The sequence below is a fragment of the Aethalodelphis obliquidens genome, unplaced genomic scaffold (genome assembly GCF_003676395.1).
Source record: "Aethalodelphis obliquidens isolate GAN/ISIS:26980383/991018 unplaced genomic scaffold, ASM367639v1 scaffold44, whole genome shotgun sequence".
Lineage (NCBI taxonomy): Eukaryota > Metazoa > Chordata > Mammalia > Artiodactyla > Delphinidae > Aethalodelphis > Aethalodelphis obliquidens.
In genome coordinates, this window is record NW_020837988.1 from 546,162 (window position 1) to 559,110 (window position 12,949).

The 12,949-nt window shown below is 55.2% G+C and overlaps 1 protein-coding gene across 4 annotated transcripts in view; it reads right to left on the minus strand.

Annotated features, from left to right (window-relative positions):
- PRKCA (protein kinase C alpha) overlaps positions 1 to 12,949 on the minus strand; it is a 363,240-nt gene that overhangs the window by 47,613 nt on the left and 302,678 nt on the right. The gene's annotated exons all lie outside the window — the stretch shown is intronic.

A 12,949-nucleotide genomic window follows, 5' to 3' on the forward strand; every position in this document is an offset into this window, starting at 1 on the left:
AAAGTGACAGAAAACTCTGTGGCTCAGCTGGGTACTGTGTGGGGATGGGATGGGGTGAGAGAGGGAACCAGGGTGACGAAGCATCTCTTCCTACCTCCGTGGCTATACTCACCCTAACGGCAACGTTTTCAAAGGAGCAAAGGGTTGCCCGTACTCATCACAAGACGACTATGTCTTTTTTTAATTAATTAATTAATTTTTGGGCTGCATTTGGGTTGTTGCTGTGCGCGGGCTTTCTCTAGTTGCGGCGAACAGGGGCTACCCTTCACTGCGGTGCGCAGGTCTCATTGCGGTGGTTTCTCTTGTTGCGGAGCACGGGCTCTAGGCGCGCGGGCTCAGTGGTTGTGGCTCGCGGGCTCTAGAGTGCAGGCTCAGTAGTTGTGGTGCACAGGCTTAGTTGCTCCGCAGCATGTGGGATCTTCCCGGTCCAGGGCTCGAACCCGTGTCCCCTGCATTGGCAGGCGGATTCTTAACCACTGCACCACCAGGGAAGCCCGACTCTTTGTGTCTTTAACCGAGAACCAAGTCACAGGACTCTGGCAAAGGGAGGGTTAATTCTCACCCAGGGATGGAAAGGTTAACTTCTTGGGGAAAACGGGGCTTTGTGACAGTTAGTGTAATAAAAGAAATAAACTATGTACTGATGCTTTCCTTATTTGCAGATTTTCCAACTTAAGATTAATCTGCAGAAACCCATGCAGGAAGGGAGAGTGTGTCCTCTGGAGAAACACTGCTTAAATGGCAGGCCGCGGGGGTGAGTTATTGCTACTTTAAAAGGTGCCGTAAGAAGAACAGAGGGTTGGTTTTTTTGGGGTTTTTTTTAGGTAAAGAGCTGGACTCGTGAAGAATGGTGACGTAAGAGCATCTGGTTTCCCACGAAGCCCACAGTGCTCTTTGCACCTGAAGATTCCTGGGTCGTGACCTGTGAGTTACCCCAAGGAGTTCTCATCCACTAGACTCATGCTGTGTAAAGACCACCCCTCGGTACTCTCACGGGGAGTTAGAGTCTCAGGTCAGAGGTGAAAGGTGCAGAGAAGACAAGGCAAGGGGACCACACGGGGCATCTGGGCTGGTGGGGGAGACCGTGGAGGCGCTGGAGCAGGTGCGGGCTTCCCCACAGGCTGAAATCCACCTGCCGGGGAGGTGCCGGTTGCCGGTCAGCAGCTGGAAAGGCAGCCCTGAGCCGAACGGCAAAGACTCTGGGGCTCTGGCCCTGTTCTTAATGAGGGGGTCCAGCAGATCTGAGCAAGGGCAGCTCTGGCTCCCAGGGAGATGGCAGGAGGTGGAGAAGGCTCTCGAGAGCTGTTGTGTATGACCAGAGCGGCCCCAGCCCTTGGGGGGAAACGTGGATTACTTCTTTAGCAGCAGAGGAGGCTCTCAAGGAATCACCCACCCTCCCTATGCGCAGGAGCCCCTCATGCACAGTTACTGAGTGAGCTGCTTGCAGCCGGCTCTGCTGGGGAGGTCTGCGTTTGCAGAAGGAGCCCGTCAGCCGCCTCCGCAGCCCCAGGCCCGGTCCCGCGCTCGGCACGAGCTGTGCACTCAGCATTATGGTAGAAGGAAGAAAGAAGTGAAGCCCGATCGTGTTCATCACATGCTGGGCTGTTAGGTGACGCTTTTCTCTGATCAAAATAACCCATTCGTAGAGAGATCAAACCCTGGGGCTTGAGTGCCAGCTCGGATGAACTGAGTGAACCCATCCAAGCAGAGGCACTAAAACATGGGGGAAGGATGGCCCAACTCTTTTGCTTCAAGGCTGGAAGTATTTAAGGCAGTTGTACTAGGGCCCTAGTGACAGCGCACGTGCGAGGTGGCGGGAAAGACGCGTGAACCTGGGACCACTGGAAACACAGATGCTCCAGAGAAACGACACCTGAAGGAGCCCTCAGCAGGCCTCCCCGTTGGCAGAGGGTGGAAGGAGTTTTCAGACAGACTTGTGAGGAGCCAGGACGTCACCACGTGGGTTACGTTCACCCCCCTCAGCTGCAGGACCAGCCCCGTCCTCCAAACATCGGCCCAAGAACGAGTCCAACTTGTAAGCCTTGTCCTTTGTGCCCAAATTCAGATGATCAGGAAGCGCAAGACGGGAGCACCGACTGCGCGCCTCTAGTCCGCTCTTCCAACGGCCACAAAGGAACAAGGGATCAGAAAGCGGCACAGAGACCTTAATTTCATCGGGAACTTCACGACAACGTCTGAAAAGGCCCACATGCGGCGGCCTCACGCTCGAGGTGCTGGAACGGCCGAGAGGGAGCAGGAACGTGCCTGCTGCCGCCGAGCGCAGCTGAGGCCCTGAGCAGGTGCCCGGTGGCCCCGGTGGCCTTGCCCAGCCGTCCTGCCCCTCCCTCCTCTGGCGCTTCAACTCCAGTGCAGGAGGGGACACGGGCTGACGCAGCGAGGCCTCCAACCTGCCGCGGGGCTCACAAGCCCGCATCCGCCGCCTGTACCAGGGCCGCGGCCTTGGTCTCATTCCAGGGACAGGACACCCCTGCAGCCAGGTGCTCGGGGACCTCTGAAGCCGGATGCTGCTCTGAAATCAGTGTGTGGGGTCTGGGATGGACGACTGGCCACGAGCGACCCTGACTCCAAGGCGGACCACGAGCCCGTGGCCACGGTCGGCCCCCAGCGCGGGGAGGCCCCCAGCCCCAGGTGGCCGGAGGAAGAAGCAGCCTGGAGCCCTCAGGCAGCAGCCCTGCCCCCAAGTGCAGTTCGCCCCACAGACCCCTCGGCCTCAGCCCGCTGCCCAGGCTGCCCCCCGCCCAGGCCCTGCGGCCACCGCAGCTCTGGCCTTTCAAAGCAGCTCTCCGAACAGCAGAAAATCCCACGAGCTCAGAATCTCATTATTCTGGGCGGGCGTGACCTGGGGTGGAGGAGACGCCGGTGGGCCCCTCGGGAGCCGCGTCTCTGGGGGCGGCAGCGAGGCCTGGGGGCCGGAGGGCTGAGGACCCCAGGAGGGGCGTGGGCACTGGCCTGGCCCCCACCTTCTCACCCGTCCCCCCAGGCTGTCTGCGTGCGGCTCCGCCCCGGCCTGTGCCCCTCCCCAGGGTGCAGCTCACCTGTCACGCGGTCCTGCCCTCCCCCGTGGCGCCCTGGTCTCCTCCTAACAGCTCCCAGGGCTGCTGGCAAGCATTTATTTACCGCGTCTTTACGTGACTGACGTCTCACTCGACAGCGACCCTGTCACACCAGATCCGCCTCCAGACTTGTCCAGAATCCGCCCTCTCCTCAGGGCCTCCTCCTCGACCTCTCTGGCCAGTCCGGTCACCACCCCCCTCGCCACTCGCTGGTCTCCCCGCTTCCACTCTACCCCCCGTCCGCTGCCTGCAGGGATCCTCTTCCAGGGGATCCCGTCCTGGTCCCCGACGGCCCGTCTGGCGGAGAGAAAGGCCGAGCCCTCCCAGTGGACGAGGAGTCCTGGCTGGCCTAGCTCGGACCTTAACCGCCGCCCCTCTGGCTGTCTGTCCGGCCCCGGGTCTTTGGTTGGCGCCTTGCTGTCTGGTTTGTCCCCAAATCCAGCTCAAGCGGCACCCCTCTGTCACCCTGATGTCTCCATCCTGGGATCTCCAACCTGGAGCCAACACGGTCTGTGACCGGTCCACGTGCCCTGAACCTCTGGCTCTGCGCCCCCGTGCCTGCCTGGACTGGCCCACAGCTGCTGTCACGGATGTCACGTCATGCCACGTTTCCCCGGCAGGGCTGAGCCCCGTTCCCAGCTGAACTCTCGTTCTCAAAACCTTGTGGCAGAGCCGGCTTCCGGGAGGACCTCAACACACACTTGTACCTTCTTCTTGGGTTTGCTGATCTGCCTTCCTCACTAGGCCGTGAGGCCCCGGGAGACAGGGACCATCTTAGTCATCTCTGTATCTTCAGGCGCAGCAGTCGTGGGGCCCGTGCTCATACACTCACTGACTATCTCATTCACCCACTCAGACACGTGAACTCACGGGGAGCAGTGGGACTGACAGGATCGGACGGGGCCAAACCATGAGCTTGTAGGTCCGCCTGCAGCTGGGGCTCGCGGGGGAGGTGACAAGCGTTACCACAGAAAGGCGGCAGTTACCAGGTGGCCGCTTCTGAGAGCTGGCCCTGACGCCGCGCATCTGGACGTTCGTACCTGGTCACGATTCCTTCCCTCACGCCGTCGCGGGTCAAGCTGGGGCAGCCACAGGGAGGGGCCGCGAGGACGTCCCTACCTTCAGGGAGGATGACCACGTGCTGACCCTCCCCAGAGGCCACGCCAGGCCGGCCAGCAGGCCCTCGCGAGAGCTTCTCTGCAGGGACGCACCTCCCGTGAGTGGACCCGCTGGGATCTTGGACTGAAGAACAGCAATGACCTTCTGAGCCCAACCGGCCTCCGAGCAGGACAGAGACCTGCCCTTCCCGGCCTGCATACTGTTGACAGAACTCCGGGTGTCAGGAACGTAATTCAGACTCCACCAGGGGTGCAAACAAAATCAATGTATGTCCAGGGATACAGGGTCTCCCGGGAGAGCTGTGGGCAAACCCATGCGGCATCGGAATAATCGTGCTCACGTCTCTCGCTCACAGCAACGTAAACATGACCCAGCCCAGTCTGATGCCCCAACGGGGTCCGTGAGCAGATGGGAATCCACATCACGGAGACCGGAAAGCCGGCTACCTCCTGAAGGCTGAAACTCAGAGGAGAGAGAACATCACCAGGGCTGCCGATGCCCCATGCTGAGGAAGCTCAGATCCTGAGTGAAGGAAGCTGATGGAGGGCCGGGCTCTGAGCCGCAGCCGATGGCAGGGAGCTGCAGTGAGGCCCCGTCCTCCGCCCTGCAGGTGGGACGCCTCAGCCCTGACGTCCTGTGTTAATTTCTCTAGCGAGCAGCAGCCCGGAGTCCGCAGTGCGAGTCCCAGCTCAGCACATGGCGTGTGGCCGGGCACGAGCCCCCGAGCCCCTCGAGCCTCTGGTCCATCCTCCGTGAGACGGGGTGACCCTGCTGGCCTCCCTGTCGCCGGGCTCTTGGGAGGAGCACGGTAACTGGTACCCAGCAAGGGCTCGACGTGTGGCACCTCTCATTTTTCTTCCTAGTCACCTCCATTTTCCCAAGAGGGCCCAGTGGAGCCCCAGCAAGAGTGTCTGCTCAGCACACAGTGGGTCTTCAGAACCCCCGGGTCCTCGTGTGTGACTTCAGAACACGGTAGCACGTATTCCACAAATATCTGTGTGTCCGTCATGCCTCAGACATGGGGGCTAGGTGCTGAGGAAACCAGATCAATAAGTAGCCTCTCCTCTGAAGAACCTGCAGTGCAAAGGTCCTGTGGTCCGTGGACCGGCCATGTCGGCATCACCAGGCGGCTTGTCAGAAATGCAGCCTCTCCACCCCGCCCCAGATCCACCAAATCAGAACATGCTTTTCCAACAAGCCCCTCAAGTGATTCCTGCACACATTTACAGCTTGAGATGTGCGGATCTAAGACAATCGAAATGTTTCTCCCCCAGATTCAATGATCCCAAGACTGTTTTCACCTCTAAACACCTTCAATTATCACATCAATCAAGGGCAGCTCTGGAAAGAGCCCCTGACTTGGATTCTAAAGAGCTTGGCTCAAATCTTGGCCTTATCCATATTCGCTGTGTGAGCCTGGGCCGATTACACGGCCTCTCTGGGGCTTGGGTCCCTCACGTTTAATACGGGGCTGATAAGACCTCTACATCCCTGGGCAATGCTGCAGATGAAACGAGGAATCCTTTTCGAGAGCCACCACCACAGCTCCTCAGAGCACACCCTTCAGCTTGGTCTCCTTTCCTTTGCCCCGGGAGGGAGACACTGTTGGTGCCTACCCCAGGCTCCTGGCACACACCTGCTCCCTGACGGCGGGTCAAAGGCCTCTGTGAGCAGCTGCAGGCTGCCTGGTGCGTGGATCGGAAACCCTGCGCCCCGTGGGTACGTGTCGGGGCTGCAGACAGACTCCCCAGGGGCTCGGGACCTGTGGGGAGGTCGAGGCATGTCCCCGGGGGCTTCCGTGCCCTCCTGGTGGGCAGGACAGGAAACGGGTCTCAGCAACTGCTCACCCCGATTTCTGAAGAATCTTATGTAGCCCCCGAAGAGGCTGGGCTAGGACTAGGTGCAGGAAAAGACCTCGACTTATTAAAATGGCATAGAAAGTTTTAAAAGAGGAAATACAAATGGAAACCGTGTATAGTGTTGCAGAATAGAATAGTGACTTTAAATGCTGAAGCCTTAGCGTGCCCTTTTTTTTTTTCAATTAGACTGAAACACAGCATGGTTTATCGGCTATGATTAAACAACTGAGAACCCAGGATCCTTAGGTTCCTTGAAAGATGGCATATCAGCGTGAGGCCCAGTCTGGTATCATGGTGCTAACTGGATTACCAGGACTCGAGAACAGGCAGTACTGTTTCCCCATCGGAAAATTTACTAATAGCCAACATGTGTCTCATTTTATACGACAGATATATTCTTGTGAAGTCATAACCGCCTGCCATCATTGAAGGGGTTCACAATTTAAAGGACTCCTAGCGTGGCGTTTCTATAAGTCACACAGAGCGAGTCGGAATACGGTAGAGGTGCCCAGTGGGTCTGTCCTGCAAGCACACAGCCTCTGGGGAACCCTCTGAAGTTTGCTTTCCCGTTTAACTACATTCTAGTCGTTCCTATTTGGTAAAAGTGTTTCCAATAACACACATAGTATTTGCTAGCATAGTAGAAAATATGGCTTTGATGAATATATTTACCATAGATGTTTGTAAAGTGTAGAGAGAGGAACCTGACGACAGAAGGTTCTTCCTATTCTAAGATTCCGAGGGCAGACAGGCCGACAACGACCAGGTGTAGGGGAAGAAGAATAATTGTAAATTTCTTCTACAATTTTTTTCTGCTATAAAATGTTCTGTGTCTGTATCTGTGCATCTGAACAACCTGGCAATGTAAGACTGATGGTGCTTTGGTGCTCTGCTCCATCAACCAGGGTGTGGGTAACAGAAAGAGCCAGGCCACGTATAACCACGGGCCCCACACAGCATCCTGCCTCTAAGGTGACGTGCTCACCTGCAACCAGAGCAACGTTAATTACCTACCACTTACGTGTGGAATCTAAAATACGACACAAATGAACTTGTCTACGAAACAGAAACAGACTCACAGACACAGAGGACAGACTGGTGGCTGCCGAGGGGAACGGGGTCGGGGAGGGAGGGACTGGGAGTTTGGGGTTAGCAGGTGCAAACTAGTGTATATAGGCTGGATGAACAAGGTCCGACTGTATAAGCACAGGGAACTATATTCAATATCCTGTGATAAACCACGTGGAAAAGATATGGAAAAAGAACATACATATGTATAACTGAATCACTTTGCTGTACAGCAGAAATTAACATAACGTTGTAAATCAACTACACTTCAACAAATTTTCTTTTCTTTTATAAGAGAAATCAAGTGGTTTCAGGAGAAGAAAACCACAAAGGCAGGCGTTTTGCATGACACTGTTAATGGAGCACGTCCTGTGTATTTCTCACAAGCCACAAGTCACGGCTATTAGCTCGACTCAGTAAGTGGGCAACGGGTTAAGATATGCTACTTAATGGGCATTAGAGCCTCCTGGGTAGCACAGTCAGAGTAAATAAAACGCCTGCTGCTCTCTGGCTAAATAATTTTTCATCTTCTGGAACATGCCAGGCATGCTTGCTGCCCGAGGGTCTCTGCACTTTCTCCTTCTCTGCCCACACGGGCAGGGCTTTTCCCATCTCTGCTCAGGTGATGCCTTAACCTCGAGGCTTCAACGTGGCGCCCTGTCGTCCCTCAAGCTCTCCTCACTACCTATTTATATATTTCTTTCTCCCTTTGTCAGAAGGAGGGCGGGAACCTCATCTGTTCTGTTCACTGATGTGTCTCCAGTGCCCAGGAGAGAGCCCAGGGTGGAGTGATCCTCAAATACTTCCAGACTGAATGGAAGGATTGGGGAAGGCAATTCCTTCTAATATGAAACTTTATAAAAGGCAGAGTTATTGCTTTTAAATAATTTCTATAAGAATGCTGCTTCTTGTTATAAAAGTAATACGTGTTCAGTTTAGAAAATTTAACTGGCATGGATAAGTTAAAAAAAAGGCAATTTAAAATATCCATTATTTTAATCACAAGATAATCACTGTGAACATTTTGTGAGATACGCTTCTAATCCTCTCTCCTCATGTTTTCGTATTTGACCTGAACACAATTCTATTGTTTGTACCCTGTCTTTCCCCTGTGTACGATGTGATCTTTTTAAGCTACAGGCGCTCTTCTACCGCGTGGCTTTAGGGACTGTATGATGCCCCCCGCATCACTGTGTGGCTCTCCTGCACTTGGTCTAACTATTCCCCTAGTGCTGGACACCTAGGTTGTTTCCAATTTTCACTGTCATCAACGTGCAGATGAACAATTTTGTAATCCACATCTCTGTGCAACCCCGATCTCCCCAGGATAGGTTCCTGCTGTGGAATTGCCAGGTCAAGGGGTCCTGGTATTGCAAAGGCTGGTACACACGGCCGGACGTTCAAATCTGGCCGCGGAAAGTCAGAGAGAAAGGGGGGGAACCCAAAGCCTCAGGGCAGACTCGTCCCTGAAGGCAGGATCTTGGTTCCTTTTGGGTCCCGTGTCTGATTCCGCGGTTGGAAGTCCGAATAGCACTTCCTTTTCAGATTTAGCTTCGTCTATGTGCTTTATGTCAGTCGCCAAGATGGAAGCACACCTTCACCTCCAGGTAACACGGACAGCAGTCTTGGGAGAGGAGTTAATTGGCTCAGAGAGTTTAACAGTGGTTCTTAGGTAAGCGAACCCCTCAAGTAACCCCACGTCCCCGACTCGGCAGTACAATCCAAACTGCAACTGCAGGCTCCCTGCAGCCTGTGTCCTCCTACACACCTGTGTGGGCACCTGCCCACTAGAGTCCTCTCCTGGATTTGGGAATCACGGGGAGACAGCAAATCACAGGTGTGTGCCATTCAGCTGTGGGCAGGGGCCTCAGAACCAGAGCCCTGCAGCCACAGAAAGTCCTTGAAAAGGTCAGACCTGCCTATGGTCCAGCTGAAGATGCTCCTGTCCAGAAAGCTAACTCTGCCCCGCAGGGCCACGGAGCTGGGTCATGACCGCACCGGGCGGGGGAGAGAAGACCGCTACCCTCCTCTCCATCAGCCCTTGAGACAGGGCCCTGGGTCATCCCGCAGAGGGTCATTCCCCGGTGCTAAGGCTGAGGGAGCTTTTAGTATTTGAAAGAAGTTGGAAATAAGCTACTCAAGGCCACCCGTGTTACCGATGAGGAAGCTGGGGCCCAGGGGGCCTAGTGGATGTGTCTAACTCCATTTTCCTCCCTAGCTTCTGAATCCAACACCCTGATCTTTGAATTCAGTGCCCACCCTCCTATATCTAGGGTAGGCAACGTTTCCCGTAAACGGACAGAGACTAAGTGTTTTCTTTGCAAAAGCCAAATACCGTCTCCGTCGCAGCTACTCAGCTCTGCCGCTGCAGTGTGAGAGCCACGTGAATGAGCTCTCGGGTGAACGACATGGCTGTGTTCCAATAAAACCTTATTCACAGAAACAGGAAGCAGCCAGGATCTGGCCTGTGGGCTGCAGTTCGCCGACTCCTACCCTCAGTCACGCAGGTTCCCAAACCGTTCATCCTCATTTGCAGTTAGATCTAAACCCAACGTCTCTCTCCTCGCTAAGTGAGCAGAACGGCAGCAATTAAGAACCTCAGATGCACTTGAACTAAATTACTACTCAGCCTCTTCCACGACCAGCACCGGAAAAAGCAGCTTTGCAGCCAGACAGCGTGGCGAGCGGAGTACTTGTTCGGTAGAGCAAACATTTCTGGGGAAACCGCATTAAGTCATTTTCTGAACGAGAAGCATTTGAACGGACACGTCCACTCAGGCTGTCGCTGCTGCTGCACTCGCAGGCAGCCGGCAGGCCTCTGTTGTCATGGTAACCAAGCCACACTCCCGGGAGGCACGCTGGACCGGTGGCACATCAGCACTTTGCCCACCGTGGAAAATACAAAGCGTCTGGTTCATCTGGAACCGGGCGTTACACACCGCTCTCTGGGGTCCGGCTGCGCTGTTTTTCTGCAGGCAACCTAGTTCCTCCCCATCTCCCAGATCTGTCCGTTGATCACTGACACACACCTCAGGCAGGCTCAGCCACGACCGTCAGGTGGTAACAGTACGACTGGTCTCACCTGCTACAAAGGTCCTGGAAAGGCTGCCGACCTTAGTTCTCCCCAGTGGCTGAGCATCCAGGCTTACGTGAGGAGCTGGAACCAAAAACTTTATCCTTTCTAAGTTGTTCCATCTGGAAAAAGACCGTCTTTGACCAGCGAGCTGAGGGCGCACACCCGTCTAAGGCCAACCTCAGACCAGGGAGCTGAGGGCACACACCCGTCTAAGGCCAACCTTAGAGGAAACCCTAAGGGGAGGGAGCTGAGGGCACACACCCATCTAGGGCCAACCTTAGACCAGGGAGCTGAGGGTGCACACCCGTCTAAGGCCAACCTTAGAGGACACCCTAAGGGGAGTGCTCACAGCCACAGCACATCATTGGCAAAGGATCTGGGGCACGTAGTAATTTTTTGAAACCCGTATCCTTCTCCTGCTACAGACACCCCCCTCTGGGATCAACACGGCACCGGCTTTGTAAGTGGGCTGGGGAAGGGTCAGAGCCGAATGAACTCACGAAGCCATCAAAGTAAATGACTTTCCAGACTGCCGGCAATATTGCTTAGAAGTGGGGGAGTCTTCTCTGTGCTAAGAAAGCGGAGTAGATGTGAAGTGGGCTGGACTCGGCATGAGCAGACTGCAGGAACCACTGGGACCTCAAGGAACCCCGGGCTCCTCCCCTTTGCAGGACCATGATGATTCCCTAAAATCAAGGAACAGCTGGGAGCCCAAAGTGAGAACCTCATCTTCATGCCCATCAAAAAATAAAGAGGTGCAGAGTCAAGTTCACTGCTGTCTTCTGGGTGCAGGTTTTCGTGCTCTTTTATTTGCAAATCTTTACTGCCCTCTTGTGGTATTTATTTTCTGGACCGATTGCATTCTGACTGGACTCTTAGCAGAAATACGCCCAGGTTTACTAGTCTGGCCCCACAGAGGTGAAGTTCCCTTAGATGCTGCAAAGTGGCACAAACGAGCTGCAAGTTATACCTTCCCGGCTCTACCTTTATAGAGGATGACTCAGATCTCTCGTGAGAACCAGGCCTTTGCGCGATGCCTACGCAATGTGTGCTGATGCCCGAGTGTGTTTCAGAGTCGCCATGTACGTGATTTCTAGAAAACAACAAAAACCAACCACTTTTAGACGTCTCTGGGTCCTGAATCTCTTGCCAAACCTCTGACTGGGCCCAGACTCTGCAAACCACAGATGCAAAACGTGGTGACAGGGAGGCTGTGAGGGTCGAGGGGGCTGGCTGGTGTGGTGCCTGAGACCTGCTATGTCTATCTTACAGGAAGAAGCACAGAATAACCTGGGAAGTAAAGAAATGCGGAGAGTCACAGGAGGGCAGAATTCCGTGAAATGGCCACCCCTGGGGAAAGTCAACTGGCGCTAAGCGATCACAGAATGTCAGCTCCCGAAAAACAAACAACAAAAACCCAAACCGTAACTGGCGATAAAGCCCAGATCCTTGGGGAAAGTTCCAGACATTTCATCGCCGTTCAGCTGCTGCAGGCAAGGTGGGAAGGACCGGGCACCTAGCAAAAGAGGTTGGAAACTTGATCCCCATGGAGGTAAAGACAGAAAAAAATATGATCCTTTCCCTAAAACGCTGAATCCGTTTGCTCAATTACTCAATTTAAATTTTTTCTAAGATGCCTCTAATTGACAGCAGCAGGCATTTTGAAAGCGGGACTGACTGCAGTTAAATTTAGCATAACATTTCCATAATCGTCGATTTCATCCTATCTTCGCTGAGCGTTTTTAAACTGCACCAGTCTTTGAAAAGGAGGGACCTAATTATAGCTCAATGGGACACCTGCTTCCGAGACTGGCGGCAGCTGCGCTGTTCTGGGCTGTCCCCTCACGCCACCGCCCAACATGGTAATCGGCTGACAGGGGACCTGGGGGGCGACATGGATGGGAAGGACCAGCTCCGGCACTGCTGGCCTCTCCGGGGCCTCGGTTCCTTCATCTGTAAAACGGACTCAAATTCTCCGCCTCCTCCTGTGTAGGGACCCCCGCCCCGTTTACTCAGGAGCTGCTGCCGAGCTGCAGTACCGTAAGGATTGCACCCTGAGGCCGGAGCGGAGAGGACGCGAGGGGACGAGGCCCCGCCCCAATGCCTGGGAGCTCCCAGCCACCCTCAGGACGCGCGGCCGGCAAGCCACGGTGTCTGCTCTGAGGGTCTCGTTTCCAGGCCCGGAGGAGGCCCCTGAGGACGAGCTTCGGGGGAGAGGATGTCTCTGCCCCGGAAGCGGACGGGAGTCTTGTGTCAACAGGCCGGGGAAGTAAAGTGTAAGCGAATTCAGTTACCGTGACCCCAGGGGTCCCCACAGGCTGCCGGGACCTGGGGAACGTGGCTCGGAAAAGGACCAGGCCCGGTGAGGACCGAGATGGTGGCTGGCTCGCCCCCCTCCACCCGCCCCCCGCCTCCGGGGCAACTGGTCACACGCTCCTCTCCAGACGCCAGCTGAGAGCACTGGTCCGGGGTGCCAGCCGTGGACTGACTACTGACAGGTCTACGCTCAGAAAAAGCAACAAGGAGAAGATTGGCTCACAAGCCAGCGAGGGTGCTGCCACGAAAAGATGTGAACAAGTGACGGGACCCCACTGCCACCGCCGGGTCAGGGTGACCTCCCCACATCCAGGTGACATTTCCCTTCTCAGGTAGAGTCACCTGGGTTCCTTGTCCTAAGACCCCATAACAAAAGGTGCAGGAAACATAAAACACCCCCAGCACAAAGCGAGCTGGCGAAGAGGCTTCGCAGCCGG